We start from the raw sequence: 17,500 nt of genomic DNA, 5'->3' as shown, positions 1-17,500 counted from the left end.
TGGTGTGGTTATGTCCCCATAAGTTAGTGGTTGGACAAAAGAGTGATAGAAAATGTACCAGGCTTTAAAAAAATAAACACTTCAGTCAATTCATTTGACTAAAAGTTCCTCAAGGTGGTGCCCCAGCATAGCCACAGTCTAATGACTGAAACAAGCAAAAGAAAAGACATACATATAAACACACACACACACACATACACTCATTGTATATATATTTACTCTTTTACTTGTTTCAGTCATTTGACTGTGGTCATTATGGAGCACCGCCTTTAGTCAAGCGAATTGACCCCAGGACTTATTCTTTGTAAGCTAAGTACTTATTCTATCAGTCTCTTTTGCCAAACCACTAAGTTACAGGGACGTAAACACACCAGCATCGGTTGTCAAGTGATATTGGGGGGAACAGACACAAACACACACACTCATATATACACATATACATATATATGATGGGCTTCTTTCAGTTTCCGTCTACCAAATCCACTCATAAGGCTTTAGTCGGCCCAAGGCTATAGTAGAAGACACTTGCCCAAGGTGTCACGCAGTGGGACTGAACCAGGAACCATGTGGTTCGTATGTAAGCTACTTACCACACACCCACTCCTACGCCTATATATATATATTATATATATATATAATAACTTAATAAATAAATAAAACATATGCATATATACATACATATATGTTCGTACCTACCTCTACATGTATATATACATGCGTATATGGGTACAAAACACCAAAAAAACGTCGAGAAACGAAAACATAAACACAAAACCAAGGAAATGGACATTTTTTTAAAACAACGAAAAAATAGAGTACAGGACATACAAAACAAGGAAAATTCCCCTTCTTCAGTCTCCTTTGTTTCATCTACTCCACGTTTCGAAGGTCAAGATATATATATATTATATATATATATATATATATTATATACACACACAGAGTACTTCCTCACAATATCATGTTTCACCTATTGTAGTTTATTATTTGAGCTTACGTCGATTCCTCTGTAGCGTTTGTTTTGAATTTATAATAAAATAAATATATACAAATTATAAGAATAAAAAAAATATACAGTACGGTTCACCTATTGCAGGGGTTTTGGAACATAACACCTGTAATAGTCAAGGGATTACTGCATATAAAGACGTAATTGCCTTCTACTACAGCCCTGGGTCAGCCAAAGTATTTGGTAGACAGAAACAAAAGAAGCTCATCATATATAAGTATTTGTTCGTGTGTGTGTGTGTGCATGTGTGCGTATGTGTGTGTGTGTTTGTGTGTGTGTGTGTGTCACTTTGTTTTGACATCATGTGGTGGTTGTAAACAAGTGTCACTGTCATACAAGTGGTGTTGTTCATTTCTAATCTTCCATTGAAAAATCATGTCTGGTCAGTAGGAAGTATTACTTTGCTTTGCTTGGAAACAGGTGAGGGTTAGTGACAGGAAGGGCATCCAGCTGTAGGAAATATGCCTCAGTAAATTCCGTCTCTGACCCATGCAAACATGAAAATGTGGTCCTTAAAGCCATGACAGTGACGATGACAAAGATGATGATGATGATTACAAGGATGACAATTACGATGACGATGATGATGATGATGATGATGATGGCAATGATGATGATGATGGTGTGTGTGTGTGTGTGTGTGTGAGTGTCTCCTTCTCTTGACACTGCACAACAGCAACCTCGTTCATTTCCAGTCTTTTATAAAAACATGCAGGCTTGCAATTATATATCCACACAGACACATGCACATGTGCACGCACGCACGCACGCACACACACGCACGCACGCACACACACGCACATATAGAGATGAGGATGTTACACATCTCACGAGCAGTTTGGTGAAAATATCATTGCAGTATAACCAATGCAGAAGACACAACATCCTGATTAGAACATTGTACAATGAAATCCATAGAAAGAATAATTCAGGAGAGACAAATATTAGTTTCCAATATTGGCACAAGGCCAGCAATCTCGGGGTAGTGGAGTAGTAAGTCGATTACAACCCTAACCCTTAATTTCTTGATCCTGAACTGATGAATAGCGAAGCTGACCTTGGTGGAATTTGAACTGAGAACATAAAATCAGACGAAATACCATGAAGTGTTTTGCTCAGTGTGTTAAGGATTCTGCTAGCTTGCTGTCTTACAACGTTGAACCCCTTATTCGCATAATCACTGAACTTGGAACTTAACTATGGTCTATCTACAGCACTTATCACATTACCTGATACTTTTGGGTTTCAATGACACCATTACTCTCATAACCTCTCTCTCTCCTCTCTCTCTCTCTCTCTCTATATATATATATATATTAGGATATCTATATATATTATATATATATATATATATATATATAATATATATATATCTATATAATATATTATTATCCGTACATATATATATTTATTTATATATATAGGGACAATTCACAAACAACAAGACGAAGTCGAGTGGCGTAGACAAAAAACAGATATATTAGTATAATATATTTAACATAGCATATATATATATACCTATAAATATACATACATATATATATATATATATATATATATATATATATATATATATATACACATATAGTGTTGTTATTTCAGAATGGTCATTTTGCCAGTTTAGCCAATAAAAACACACGCACTATATATTGGTGTTACTACTTTGCTTCAGCGTTATTTATCTTTCACATTAATCTTAATCTTATTTCGTTCGCGCCAGAGTTTCTTTCGTCCACACTCCTGTCACCTCTCAGTGGTCCTTTGCTTCTCTTTCTTATTTGTGTGTCTCTCCTTTCTGGCTAAACTGGCAAAATGACGATTCCAAAATACAACAATATCTGTTTCAACAAACGATTTCACATAAAAAACCTTGCACAACAAATATATATATATAAATACGCACACACCATTAATTTAATGTCTGTTTTATATTGTTTTATATCTATGTATGTATGAGACTAAAATAAACGAAGATTATGTTACATAACTTTACAATATAAAACAAACATAAAAGTAATGATGTATATATATGTATGTATTACTCTTTTACTCTTTTACATGTTTCAGTCATTTGACTGCGGCCATGCTGGAGCACCGCCTTTAGTCGAGCAAATCGACCCCGGGACTTATTCTTTGTAAGCCCAGTACTTATTCTATCGGTCTCTTTTGCCGAACCGCTAAGTGACGGAGATGTAAACACACCAGCATCGGTTGTCAAGCAATGCTAGGGGTACAAACACAGACACACAAACACATACATACATATACATATATATATACATATATACGACAGGCTTCTTTCAGTTTCCGTCTACCAAATCCACTCACAAGGCATTGGTCGGCCCGGGGCTATAGCAGAAGACACTTGCCCAAGATGCCACGCTGTGGGACTGAACCCGGAACCATGTGGTTGGTAGGCAAGCTACTTACCACACAGCCACTCCTGCGCCTATGTACGCATGTTTTGAAATGGCTATCATGATTTTTACCCAATGAACTAATTATCTAATTATCGATAATCGATTCTTTTGCTGTGGTATGAATTAATCAAGGAACAACAAGCATATTACAAAAGAAACAAAAAAAAAACAAAACAAGAGCTTAATTAACATTAATACGTCTAATACCTGGAGAACATTACAGGAATAACAAGACAAATTTAGAGACATCAACCACAGAGAAAACAATAGCCAAGTTACTGTTAACATATTTAATCATTGGAGCGTTAAATAGCTAAGTAACTGTTAAGTTAGTGTTAACATATTTAGTCAGTGGAGCGTGAAATAGCTAACGAGACAGACATAAGCAATCAGTTTTAATTATTTAATCACTTACCAGTTCTATTTCTCCCCATGCCAATAAATGAAAAATCTTATAAATTTATCAAGGATATCATAAAGTAATGTTGTATTTTTCAAGCAAATTGTTTGACGTCATACCACGAATGGTTAACAAGCCGATAAAAGGTGTCCTTGCAATAAACCAATCGGTATAGAGTTAATGACCAGCTCTTAATATGGACATGTACTTTGTGTGTGTTAAGTTAAGTTAAGTTAATTTTTTGGCTCAAAAAGCAAAAGCAAGGCCATGTAGGGGGACATGGAGTTATGTACAGGGAGGGCGTTCATGCAAAGAGTTCGGGCCATTTCTGGTCAAGAGAGTCTTTGAACCGAGCAGTCGTCGGCATCTTCACTATCTCGTCCGGCAGCCTATTCCACGGATCCGCAACCCGGATGGAGAAAGCCCCTCTCCTTCGATTGAGATGAAATCGTCGCAGATAGAGCTTTTTGGAGTGACCCCGCAGCCGACGCTCTGGAGCAGGAGTGAAGAACAGCTCTTTCGAGAGTGTGTGTGTGTGTGTATGTGTGGGCTTGGAAAACAAAGACTTTAATAAGCTGCATAATCAACACTGCACGTTTTGTGGTAGTAAGAAACTCTTGAGAGAGAGCTGAACAACAAAAGGTTTCCAGAGAAGAAAGCTCACTCAGGCAAGTGTTTCAGTTCTAAACTTCTTACACTCTAAAAGGGCTGGGCCACACCCAGGTCATGACTCCTGGGTGCCCATCAGCTGACACATTTTAGCCATTTGGATATCAGAGACTTGTGCATGTAAACCTAGATTTTATCTTGTTGGAACTCCTCTCTGCTGACTCAGCATTTGAACTTAAACTCAAGGAAGAAATAACATTATTTACATTACTTCTTACATTTGACGGATATTTGTCCTCATCTTGTATGTTGTTAACACAACATTTCAGCTGATATATCTTCCAGACTTCATCAGGTATCTTGGGGGAAATTTCAAATCTGGGTTCTTATTCCTAAGGTATTTTTCAATGTGTTATCATTATTATTATTATTATTATTATTATTATTATTATTGGCCTCAGCAGAATTTGAACTCAGACTGTAGTGATGGATGAAATACCTTTAAGCATTTCATTCAGTATTCTAACGATTCCGCTAGCTCACCATAACCCTAAACCCTAAACACCAGTTTAATAATCCTTTCTACTAAAGGCACAAGGCCTGAAATGTGGTAGGAGGATCTAGTTGATCATATCAACCCCAGTACATAACTGGTGTTTATTTCATTGACCCCCAAGAGGAAGAAAGGCAAAGTTGACCTCAGCGGAATTTGAACTCAGGACATAGCAGTGGGCGAAATATCGCTAAGCATTTCATTCAGTGTGCTAACGATTCTGCCAGCTTGCCACCCTAAACACCAGTTTAATGATCCTTTCTACTAAAGGCACAAGGCCTGAAATTTGGTGGGAAGGTCTAGTCGATTATATCAACCCCAGTATATAACTGGTACTTATTTCATTGACCCTCCAAAAGGAAGAAAGGCAACGTTGACCTCGGCAGAATTAGAATTCAGGACAGCGGTGGGCAAAATACCTTTAAACATTTCATTCAGCATGCTAACAATTCTGCCAGCTTGCCAGCCTAAACACGAGTTTAATAATCTTTTCTACTAAAGGCACAAGGCCTGAAATTTGGTGGGAGGGTCTAGTCGATTATATCGACCACAGTATGTAACTGGAACCCGAGAGGAAGAAAAGCAATGTTGACCTCAGCAGAATTTGAACTCGGGACATAGCAGTGGGCGAAATATCGCTAAGCATTCCCTTCAACGTGCTAACAATTCTGCCAGTTCAACACCCTAAACACCAGTTTAATAAGGATAAAAGTTTTGTTGGAAATTTTTCATTATTTTCAAAATTAATTGAAATGAAGGCTGTGTTTTTCAACAGAAATATGGTAACAAGAAGATTAAAGTAATCCTAATTAAAACCTTCCATGAAAGCTTCTTGTTAATCCAAGGCAGTGAGCTGACCAAATCAGTAGCACATCAGGCAAAATGCCTAGAAGCATTTTGTCCATCTTTACATTCTGAGTTCAAATTCTGTCAGAGTCGACTTCACTTTTTATCCTTTCAGGGTTGATAAAATAAGTACCAATCGAGCACTGGGGTCAATGTAATCAACTTACCTGCTTCCCCCAAATTGCTGGCCTTGTGCCAAAACTTGAAACTAAGATGTCATGTTAATTTATGTTCCAAATACCAACTTAATAATGGCAAAGTTATTTCTCTCAATTTTTCATTATTTTCAAAATTAGACACAAAACTCTACTTGTGAAGACCTGTTGAGGCAAGTGAAAATCAAAATCAAAATCAAAATCGATCAACATCAATGGAAATTGTAGCTGTGATACCAGTGCTGGTGGCACGTAAGAGAACCATCCGAACGTGGCCGTTGCCAGCGCCACCCTGTCTGGCCTCCGTGCCGGTGGCACATAAAAAGCACCATCCAATCGTGGCCGTTTGCCACCCTTGTCTGGCACCTGTGCTGGTGGCATGTAAAAGGCACCCACTACACTCACGGAGTGGTTGGCGTTAGGAAGGGCATCCAGCTGTAGAAACACTGCCAGATCAGACTGGGCCTGGTGCAGCCTTCTGGCTTCCCAGAACCCAGTTGAACTGTCCAACCCATGCTAGCATGGAAAACGGACGTTAAACGATGATGATGATGAAGACAGTGAATTTGAACAAACAGGTAAAACAGAACAGTAACGACACCAAGCTCACTGGTTTCAAGGGGCCTGCAAAGGTCACGGGCTCTGCCCCTTCTTCCAAGACCAGCAAGTAAAAAATAAAATAAAATAAGCAAAAAAGAAAAAGAGAGAGAGGGAGAGAATGAAAAAAAGGAGAGATTTTGAAAGCTGTTGGAGTCTCTCGTTACATGTTTTATACAGCTGGGTCGAAGCCAAAATCAACAATCCATACATGACGAACATGATTGAAAACACAGTTGTGCATTAAGCCACAGTGGTGACTCATCTACTAAAAAAACAAAAGAAAAAAAAGAAAGAAAAAACTAACAAGGAGAGCCTCTTTATGGTCACACAAGCTGCTAGAAATAGTAGTTCAATCTCTCTCAATACACTCCCTATCATCTTAAAAAAAAAAAGGGGCACATTTGGAAAGAGTATTCCAGAAAGTAATATGCTTGAAAATGAGACGAGATGGTCGTGGTTGGAATGCCTTTGATAATAAAAGTGTTTATATTGAACAGGGTTGAGAGGAGAATTTCCGCCGCCACCGCTGCTGACAGCAGCTGGCACACTGTCACTTCTGATGTCATGGGTTCTGATTGATCCCAAAAATGGAACAGCCTGCCCATGAAATTAACTTCTAAGTGGCCGAGTACTCCATACACACACACGAGTAGCCTTAATGTAGTTCTCAGGGAGATTCAAGGTGATGCAGAATGTGGATAACACTGGCCCTTTTAAATTACAGGTGTCATTCATTTTTGCCAGCTGAGCGAACTGAAGCAATGTGAAATAAAGTACCTTGCTCAGGGACATGATGCACAGCAGGGAATTGAACTCATGGCCATACAATTGTGAGCCGAATACCCTAAGCACTAAGCCACGTGCCTTCACTAGCAACAACAACTATAACAGTAACAACAATGTGAATAAAACTGAAGTGCATTCAACCCTTTCCATACCAATCCGGCTGAAACCAGTTCTGGCTCTGTAGTACAAATGTCTTGTTTTCACAAGTTCTGAATTAAAATCTTCCACCAAACCTTAGTCACAATTTATGTTCCTAACATATGGTAACAAAAGGGTTAATCTTTTTCGCTCTGTGGAATTTCCACGGGTCCCATTAGTATTGATGTTGAAGATTTGAAAGGTGAAGATGACCTTAACAGCAATAAAATCATTCTTCCTTTCTTAAATAGCTTTTCTTAACCCTTTTGATACCAACCCGGCTGAAACCACTTCTGGCTCCATAGTACAAATGTCTAGTTTTCATAAGTTCTGAATTAAAATCTTCCACCAAAACTTAGTCACAATTTATGTTCCTAACACTAGCTTAATGATAAATGTTATATTTAAAACTGATTGAAAGAAACCCAGAGTATCTCAAAATAAATACAGTAATGAAAGGGTTAAGAAACTGCTTGTTTGTGGTGACATAATATGGAATGAATTAACCGTTATGCTGTAAGGTACAAGCATGGTTATGTGATATAGAAGCTCACTTTCAGTTCAATCCCATTGCGCAGCACCTAAGGTAAGGGTCTTCTATTTTCACCCCAGGTTGACCGATGCCTTGTGAGTGAATTCAGTAGGCAGAAACTGTGTATATCTTTAACTTGTTTCAGTCATTGAACTGTGGCCATGCTGGGGCACTGCCTTGAAGAGTTTAGTCAAACAAATCAACCCCTGTACTTATTTCTTTTTAAGCCTGGTATTTGTTCTATTGATCTCTTTTGCTGAACTGCTAAGTTACTGGGATGTAAATGAACTAACACAGGTTGTCAAGCAGTAGTGGGAAACAAACAAAAACACATATCAATATATATACATATATATATGTATATGTGTGTATGTATGATGTATATACGTGTATATACTGTATATATGCGTGTGTGTTTGTACATATATGTATGTGTGTGTGTGATATATGTAGTGTGTTATGTATATATATATATATATATATATATATATATATATATATATATATATATTCTTTTATTTATCATTTGGATTTATTCCCTAATATTTATTATTATTATTATATATATATATAGATATATTATATATATATATATATATATTCTTTTATTTATCATTTGACTGTGGCCATGCTGGAGCACTGCATAAAAGCACCCATTACACTCTTGGAAGGGTTGGCATTAGGAAGGGCATCCAGCTGTAGAAACCAAGCCAAATCCGAATGGAACTTGGTGCAGGTTTCTGGTTTACCAGTTCCAGTCAAACCGTCAAACCCCTGCCAACATAGAAAGCTAAATAATGATGATGATATGACAAGCTTCCTTCAGTTTCCGTCTACCAAATCCACTCACAAGGTTTTGATCAGCTCAAGGCTATAGTAGAAGACACTTGCCCAAGGTGCCACGCAGTGGGACTGAACCCAGAACCATGTGGTTGGGAAGCAAACTTCTTATCACACAGCCCTGCTTGCACTTACACCTGCATGAAAATGCATGTGTGGTGTTTGTGTTTGCATGTTGTCCCCCATTACCACCTGACAGTCGGTGTTGGTTTGTTTGCATCCTCTGCAGCTTAGCAGTTTAGCAAAAAAAAAAAAAAAACTGACTGAAAAAGTACCAAACTTAAAAAGATAACAAATAGGCGCAGGAGTGGCTGTGTGGTAAGTAGCTTGCTAACCAACCACATGGTTCCGGGTTCAGTCCCACTGTGTGGCATCTTGGGCAAGTGTCTTCTATTATAGCCTCAGGCCGACCAATGCCTTGTGAGTGGATTTGGTAAACGAAAACTGAAAGAAGCCCGTCGTATATATGTGTATATATGTGTGTGTGTGTGTGTGTGTGTCTGTGTTTCTCCCCCTAGCATTGCTTGACAACCAATGCTGGTGTGTTTACGTCCCTGTCACTTAGCAGTTCAGCAAAACAGACCGATAGAATAAGTACTGGGCTTACGAAGAATATGTCCCGGGGTCGATTTGCTCGACTAAAGGTGGTGCTCCAGCATGGCCGCAGTCACATGACTGAAACAAGTAAAAGAGTAAAAAGGTGCTGGGGATGACTCGTTGAACTAAAAACCTTTCCAGGGGTGCTCCAGAATGGCCCGTAGTCTAATTAGCGAAATGAGTGAAAGATAAAAGGTAAATGGCAAATCATGTAATTAACGACATAGGAGTTATTGATAACCTGTCGGCTGACCTCTAACAGAACACTCTGGAACATTTGGAGAGCAAAATGTAAACAGAGGAAAGATACAGTAAGAGCCAAGCTAAGCTCATTCACCTTTATTTCTCTATCTCTCTCTCTCTCTCTCTCCTCGTCCTCTTTCTCTAGCAACTTACCCCCTCTCTCTCTCTCTATCTATCTATCTATTTATCTCACTATATCTCCCTCTCTCTCTACATTCTATGCCTCTCTGTTTACTCCCATCTCACTGTCTGTCACTCGCATACATACATAAATATATATATACATACATACATATATATACATACATCTCAGCCTCTCTTTCTCACTCTTCTTCTCTCTTTTTTATTTATCTCCCTCTCTCCTTCTCTCTCTATATTTCTGTTTCTCTCCTCCATCGCTATCTCTCTCTCTCTCTCACTCTTCTTTCTCTCTTTCTTTTTATCTATCTCCCTATCTCTCCTCCTCTCTATATATTTGTTTCTCTTCTTCTCCATCACTATCACTCTCTCTCTTTTGTTATCTATCTTTTTTTTTATCTATCTCCCTATCTCTCCTCCTCTCTATATATTTCTGCTTCTCTCCATCACTCTCTCTCTCTCCCCCTCTCTCTCTCTCCCCTCTCTCTCTCTCTCCATCACTCTCTCTCTCTCTCTCTCTCTGTCCCTCTCAACACAGGCTGCCATAGTTAACTCCAACCACCAACTCACAAACAACAAACTGAGATCTCGAAAGAAGGATTAGATTAATCCACATGTTACATATTTTCCTGGAAATTGATTGTACGGTATGGGTGGTAGTGGGGTGTGTGATCGGTAGTAGTGGGGGTTGTGGTGGTGTGGCAGTGGCGGTGGTGGTGGTTGAAGCAGTTGTTTTGGTTATGACATAATTTCAACGGTGTTGATAGGCGCAGACGCAACTGCGTAGTAAGAAGCTTGCTTCTCAACCGCATGGTTCTGGGTTCAGTCACACTGCATGCCACCATGGGCAAGCATCTTCTGCTATAGCCTTGGGCCAACCAAAGCTTTGTGAGTGGATTTAGTAGAAAGAAACTAAAGGAAGGTGAAGAGCTGGCAGAAACATTAGCACGCCGGGCGAAATGCTTAGCGGTATTTCGTCTGCCGCTACGTTCTGAGTTCAAATTCCACCGAGGTATCTTTGCCTTTCATCCTTTCGGGGTCGATTAAATAAGTACCAGTTACGCACTGGGGTCAATATAATCAACTTAATCCGTTTGTCTGTCCTTCTTTGTCCCCTCTGTGTGTTACCCCTGCAAAAAGTCTTGGGTATGCTACCAGTAAACATTCACATGAAGATATTACAATATATATGTATTGCAAGCTGTCTTTTCTGGCCATTATTGTAAACACTGTTTTCATAGGAAAAATGTGTCTGTGAACACTATCAGTTTGCATATAGATTGATTGATTGAGGAAGGCCATGTGGTGAGATAAGGGGATGTTTGCTACTTTATTTCATCTAACATGTGGACAGAACAAATCAACCCCACTACCTACTTTTTTTAAAGCTTGGTACTTATTCTATTTGTCTCTTTTGGCAAAACCTAAAGTTATGGGGACATAAACACACTATCCCCAGTTGTCAAGAGGTAGTGGCAAACAAACAGGTACAAAGATACACACATACACATATATATATATATATACATACGTACACACACACAAAGGGCTGCTTTCAGTGTCCATCTATCAAATCAACTCACAAGGGCCAAAGCTATAGCAGAAGAAAGTAGAAGACATTTGGCCAGAAGACCACGCAGTGGGACTGAACCTGAACCATTTGACTGGGAAGGGAATTTAAATAAATCCTCATATATTCTAAGTTTTTCAACTTCATTTATTTCTTACATACATACATATATATATATATCATCATCATCATCAGCGTTTAATATCTGCTTTCTATGCTTAGCATGGGTTGGACAATTTGACTGAGGACTGGCGAACCAGATGGCTGCGCCAGGCTCCAATCTGATCTGGCAGAGTTTCTACAGCTGGATGTCCTCCCTAACACCAACCACTCCGAGAGTGTAGTGGGTGGTTTTACATGCCACCGGCACGAGGGCCAGTCTGGCGGTACTGGCAACAGCCACACTCAAAATGGTGTTTTTACGTGCTACCTGCACAGGAGTCAGTCCAGTGGCACAGGTACTGGCAACGACCTTGCTCGAATGTTTTGTTTACATGCCACCGGCACAAGTGCCAGTAAGGTGACACTGGTAACAATCACGCTTGGAGACTTGTTCATCCTCAAAATTTATTTTCTCTTATTTTATACAGTATATTATTATGGTTTTTATGACCTGTGCATGTTTCCACTGCACAGACTACTGGCAGTTGCAGATGCAATCTGTCACTATTATCAGTGCAGCTTCTTCAGCGTCTATCCATTTGGCCAGTCTCAGAGGGAACTGAGTTGAGTTAGTTTTTTGTTAGTTAATGTTCGGCAGGAACTGAAACCTGATCCGTTTGCAGACTTGTGTGGCCGACACCAGTTGAGTGGTTCACACCAGTTGTTGTCCAAAGTTAGGGTCCAGTCTATTTAAGTCAAGATTTGAAATTAGCATTTCTGCAGGATCCCTTGTTCATTTTAGTGGTCAGGTGTGCTGTAGTTTTGATTTTGAGTGTAGTGCCTGAAGTGAAGAGTCCTTAACATCTTGTAGATGGGCAGTGGTACTCACCGCATCAAAATACTGTGTGTGTGAGTAGTTTGATGTCTTGCTCTGTGCAGCACAGTGTTCTCAACCCTACCACTCTGAAAACAATCTGTGAATACACTATAAAACTATGTAACCACTGAACGGTCTTAATACTGGGTACACAGTACAGACTATCAGTACTAAATCTGCTTGCAAGGGCTTCATTGTTCATATATTCATTTTTATGGTTGTAGTGCTGATGCTTTGCAGTGTACCTGGACTTAATTTCTTAGGCTCAGGGTATGTTTTTTCTCTCTGTCACATCACATACAACTGTGGGTGGGGAATTGGCTAGCCAGAACCATTGTAATCCTTTTTAAAAGTAGTGGCAGTGTTCTAAGCATGTGTTTCTGTTGTTTGCCAGTTCACTGCAGTAAAGCACCTGGAAGTCACAGACAGGTAAGACAACTCGTCCCAGATCTCACTCAGGAGAAACAGATAATGTTTCGCCATTTTTGTAGCTTATCAACATCACTTACCTGAACTGAACCAGGGCAGAATCGAATCACCTGTCTACGACTATATACAAATAGCTTAAAACCTGTTTGCTGGTATGCCACAACAACGCATATATAAGATGGTGAAATATCAGTGACCATCACTCCTGAATAGGATCTGTGGGAGTTGTCTTGCTGGTCTATAACTTTCGGGGATTTTGACACTGCAGCAAAATGGCAAACAAGCAAAACGTACACATTGAGTATGTGCAACCATCATCATTTAATGTCATCATCATTTAATGTCCATCTTCTATGCATGCATGGGTAGGATGGTTGAGAGGAGCTGGCCAAGTAGAAAACCTACCCTAGGCTGCTGTGTTTGTTTTGGTGGGGCCTTTGCACCTGGATGCCCTTCTTAACACCAACCACTCTGCAGTCAACTCAGTGCTTTTTACGTGGCACTAGCACAAGCAAGATTAGCTTTGACATGATTTTTACTGATGAAGGGTCGTTCTTTATGTTACTTGTCTTGTTTTCCATTTGTTCCTCTCGCTGTTCGCATACCCAAGTTTGCCTTCATATTTCATGTCGTTTTCGTATTCATAATGCATGTTGTTTTCGTATTTCATGTTGCTTACATTTTGTCACATCCTGTACCTATATATGCATATATATATATATATATATATATAGATATATATATATATAATATATATATATATAAGTATGTACATATATATAAATACACATTATTTATTGGATATACTTGTTGCTTATTTTGATTTTAATCATCTTATTTTGAAATTGTATGGATAATACCGTACTAAATTCTGGTGCCTCAACTTAAGTACCCATATTCATCTGAATCTATATATCTATATATATGTATGTATATATATATATATATGTATGTATATATATATATATATATATATATATATATTATATATATATATATTTGAAGTTTATAAAAAAACAAAAGACGAAGATAGGTGTATGAACAACAAGCAAGTGTATTAGTTTGACACTCGGGGAAAAATTAAAAGTCTTTTACGTTTCAAGCATATGCTCTTCAACAGAAAGGAATAAGAGCAAAAAAACAGAAAGAATGAAAAAAACTTGTAGAGTTCAACGGTCCAGCATAGCAAATCATATACATATATGTATGCATGTGTGTATATATATATATATATGTGTGTGTGTGTATGATTTAATGTAAAAGTAATCAAATCTTTAGAATTACAAACAACGTTCCATGTGTGGAAGCAAAACTTAAAATAGACGAAGTAAATTTACCAAAGACTAAAGCGTTAGCACTACATATGCACACACATAGTCACCATTTATGTTTTACTTGTTTCAATATATATATATTTAGGTATATTTATATATGTGTGTGTAAATCTATAAGTACATAATATATATACATATATATATATATATATATATGAATAAATAAATAAATGGAGTTGAACGAAGATGTTAATAAAATTCCTTTACTTTCGACATGTTTTGAAGACAACATGGTTTTATTCCAAAGGAATAAACGGTGTAAGATACAATCTTCTCATCAGGAAAGAAAGAGAGCCTCTCTCAACAACAAGACAAAATAATAATTACGATGACTGCCTACGTGTTTCTGACGTGAATTTGCTACCCTGGTATCGGTTCATCGAATTTTCCATGTTGACGGTAAACATAGGATAATTCATTCACCCATCGAAATATATATACATATATATGTGTATATATATATATATATATATATATATATATATATATACATACACACACAGGGTGGTGCAAAAGTAGGTATACAGTTATAAAAAAAAAATCATGTACAATACTCACTTATTTTTATCAAAAAGATTAAAAGTGACAATAAAAGTATTATTATGTTTAATGACACTGAAAATTTTCAAAAATGAGGTTAACTAATTTAATGTGTTAATAATTTTAACGAATTAAGTATTATATCACGGATATGATACTTACTGTATACCTACTTTTGCACACTACTGTGTTTGTGTGTCTATAACACATATACCGGAGTAAACACATAAATGTGAAACAAGGTGGAAAAAAGAGTACTCAAATACCAGTGGTAGAGTAATATGCTTTACTTAAAAGCAGCAGAAAATTCAACAAAACCTGTTAAAACTGTCCGACAAACGGGAACGTGAAACTCAGAGTAACAGGTTTTGTTGAATTTTCTCCTGCTTTTAAATAAAGTATATATATATATATAATATATATATATATATAAACACACACTTGGACAATGAACATGAAATGATGATGATATATATATGTAATATATATGTATATAAACACATACGTTCACAGGTATATACACGTGTGTGTGTGTGTATGTGTAAATATACAAGTATACACAGCACACATCAAACACCCAGGTGCCTAGGTAGTTAAGCTACCATAAGTGGCAGATAATCCCCAGTTTGATATTCTTCATTTCAAGGCGAAGTCTGTGAGAGTGAGACACTGAAATAAATCAGCATGGGGTTACCAAGGAACGGTAAAGCACGTCACAAGCCAAGACCCACAAGGCTTCATTAAAAAAGACTTATGTGGAAATAAATTAGATCTAATAAGGGAAAGGGTTAACAAATCTCTCTTCCTTAATTATCCAAATGTGAACAGAATTATAAACAGATGTAAATTAGATGTTGCTCAGTTGGTCAATTTTTTTTTTTAAATTTAAGTAGACATGACTGTGTGGTAATAAGTTTGTTTCTCAACCACATGGTTCTAGGTTCAGTCCCATGCTGGGGGGGCAAGTGTCTACTACCAATACAGCAGTGAGCTGACCAAAGCCTTGTGAGTGGAAACTGAAAGAAGCCTGTCGTATATGTTTATGTTCTACTTGTTTCAGTTAGTAGACTGAGGTCATGCTGGGGCACCACCTCGAAGAATTTTAATCGAATGAATCGATGTCGGTAGTTATTTTCATTCAAAACCTGACACTTATTCTATTGTTCTCTTTTGCTGAACTGCTAAGTTACGGGAACATAAACAAACCAACATCAGTTGTCAAGTGGTACTGGGGGGGCAAACACACACACACACATGCATATACGATGGGCTTCTTCCAGTTTCTGTCTACCAAATCAACACACAAGGTTTTGGTTGGCTCAGTGCCATAGTAGAAGACACTTGCCCAAGGTGCCATGTATTGGAACTGAACCTAGAACTATGCATTTGGGAAGCAAGCTTCTTACCACACAGCCATACCTGCACCTCTGTATATCTTTTACTTTTTACTTGCTTCAGTCATTTGACTGTGGCCATGCTGGGGCATTACCTTGAGGGGGTTAATCAAACAAATTATCCCCAGTACAGACCCCACCTCACCCGAAGCCTGGTATTTATTCTATTGGTCTCTTTTTCCTGGACTATTACATTATGGGGCTGTAAACAAACCAACACCGGCTGTCAAGTGGTGGTGATGACAAACAGAAATGCAAAGACACACACATAAATATAGATATCATCAGGCGTGGCTTGTGGTAAGAAGCTTACCTTCCAACCACATGGTTCCAGGTTCAGTCCCACTGCATGGCACCTTAGGCAAGTGTCTTCTACAGCCTTGGGCTAGCCAAAGCCTTGTGAGTGGATTTGGTTGATGGAAACTGAAAGAAACCCATTGTGTATATACATTCCATCTTTAAACTCCATTCTGCCAACACCTCAAATGTAAAATTCTTCCCTGAAGATGGAAGCTGGTATTATCTGATGATGGCATCAATTTACAATCATTATTTTGGACCACCAAACCCCTAGAAACAGCTGTTGGACTTGTAAAACACTTATTCAACCTCTTTAATTCCTGAAATCATTTCTATTCCATATAAGTCCAAACTTTTTAAATGTTAACATATGTAGATTTTTTAGTATTAAATGTATCTAATATTTTTTGTATATCGACTTGCCTAACTTGCTTGTCCTTACATTTACTCCTCTACCTGCTCAAGTTGAAATCTCTTGAGCATGACAAAGTCTATTCTATACAGAGAATACCTGTCTCTAATTTATAAACTCTGTGTGTGTGTGTGTGTGTACTTATGTGTTTGTTCCTGCAGCACCACATGACAATCAGTGTTGGTGTGTTTATGTCCCCGTAACTTAGCAGTTCAGCAAAAGAGTTTGATAAGTATTGACTTTAAAAAAATAAAAAGTACTGAGGTCAAATCATTTGACTAAAAATTCTTCAAGGAAGTGCCCCAGCATGGCCACAGTCTAATGACTGAAACAAGTAAAAGCTGAAAAAATCATCATCACCATCATCATCATGTCCACTTTCGGTACTAGCATGGGTTGTACAATTTGATAGGGAACCGGCAAGCTGCAGGGCAGTGTTGGGCTCCCATGTTGTTTTTAGTATGGTTTCTGCAGATGGATGCCCTTCCTAACGATAAGCTTCTTTCAGTTTCCATCAATGAAAATCACTCACAAGAAATTGGTTGACTGCGAGCTATTGTAGGAGACACTTACCCATGGTGCTGTGCAGTGGGACTGAACCCAAAGCCTGTACCTATATGTGTGTTGATAGTGGTGGTGGTAGTGCATGCATGCATGTGAGAGCGTATGTGCAAGC

General features: G+C 38.2%; 1 protein-coding gene across 3 annotated transcripts in view; it reads right to left on the bottom strand.

The window, feature by feature from the left end:
- Positions 1–17,500, bottom strand: part of LOC115223948 (doublecortin domain-containing protein 2-like) — a 145,463-nt gene that overhangs the window by 108,482 nt on the left and 19,481 nt on the right. Inside the window, exon 1 of one of the 3 annotated variants that reach the window (XM_036512947.1) lies at positions 3,845–3,925. The exons of the other annotated variants lie outside the window; for them this stretch is intronic. The gene's annotated coding sequence lies outside the window, so the exon portion shown is untranslated. Of the gene's footprint in view, positions 1–3,844; positions 3,926–17,500 lie in introns of those variants that run through there. 3 annotated transcript variants of the gene reach the window in all.

This window comes from Octopus sinensis, linkage group LG24, assembly GCF_006345805.1.
Source record: "Octopus sinensis linkage group LG24, ASM634580v1, whole genome shotgun sequence".
NCBI lineage: Eukaryota > Metazoa > Mollusca > Cephalopoda > Octopoda > Octopodidae > Octopus > Octopus sinensis.
Note: the sequence above shows the minus strand (reverse complement) of the source record. Positions and strands in the feature narration are given on the sequence as shown.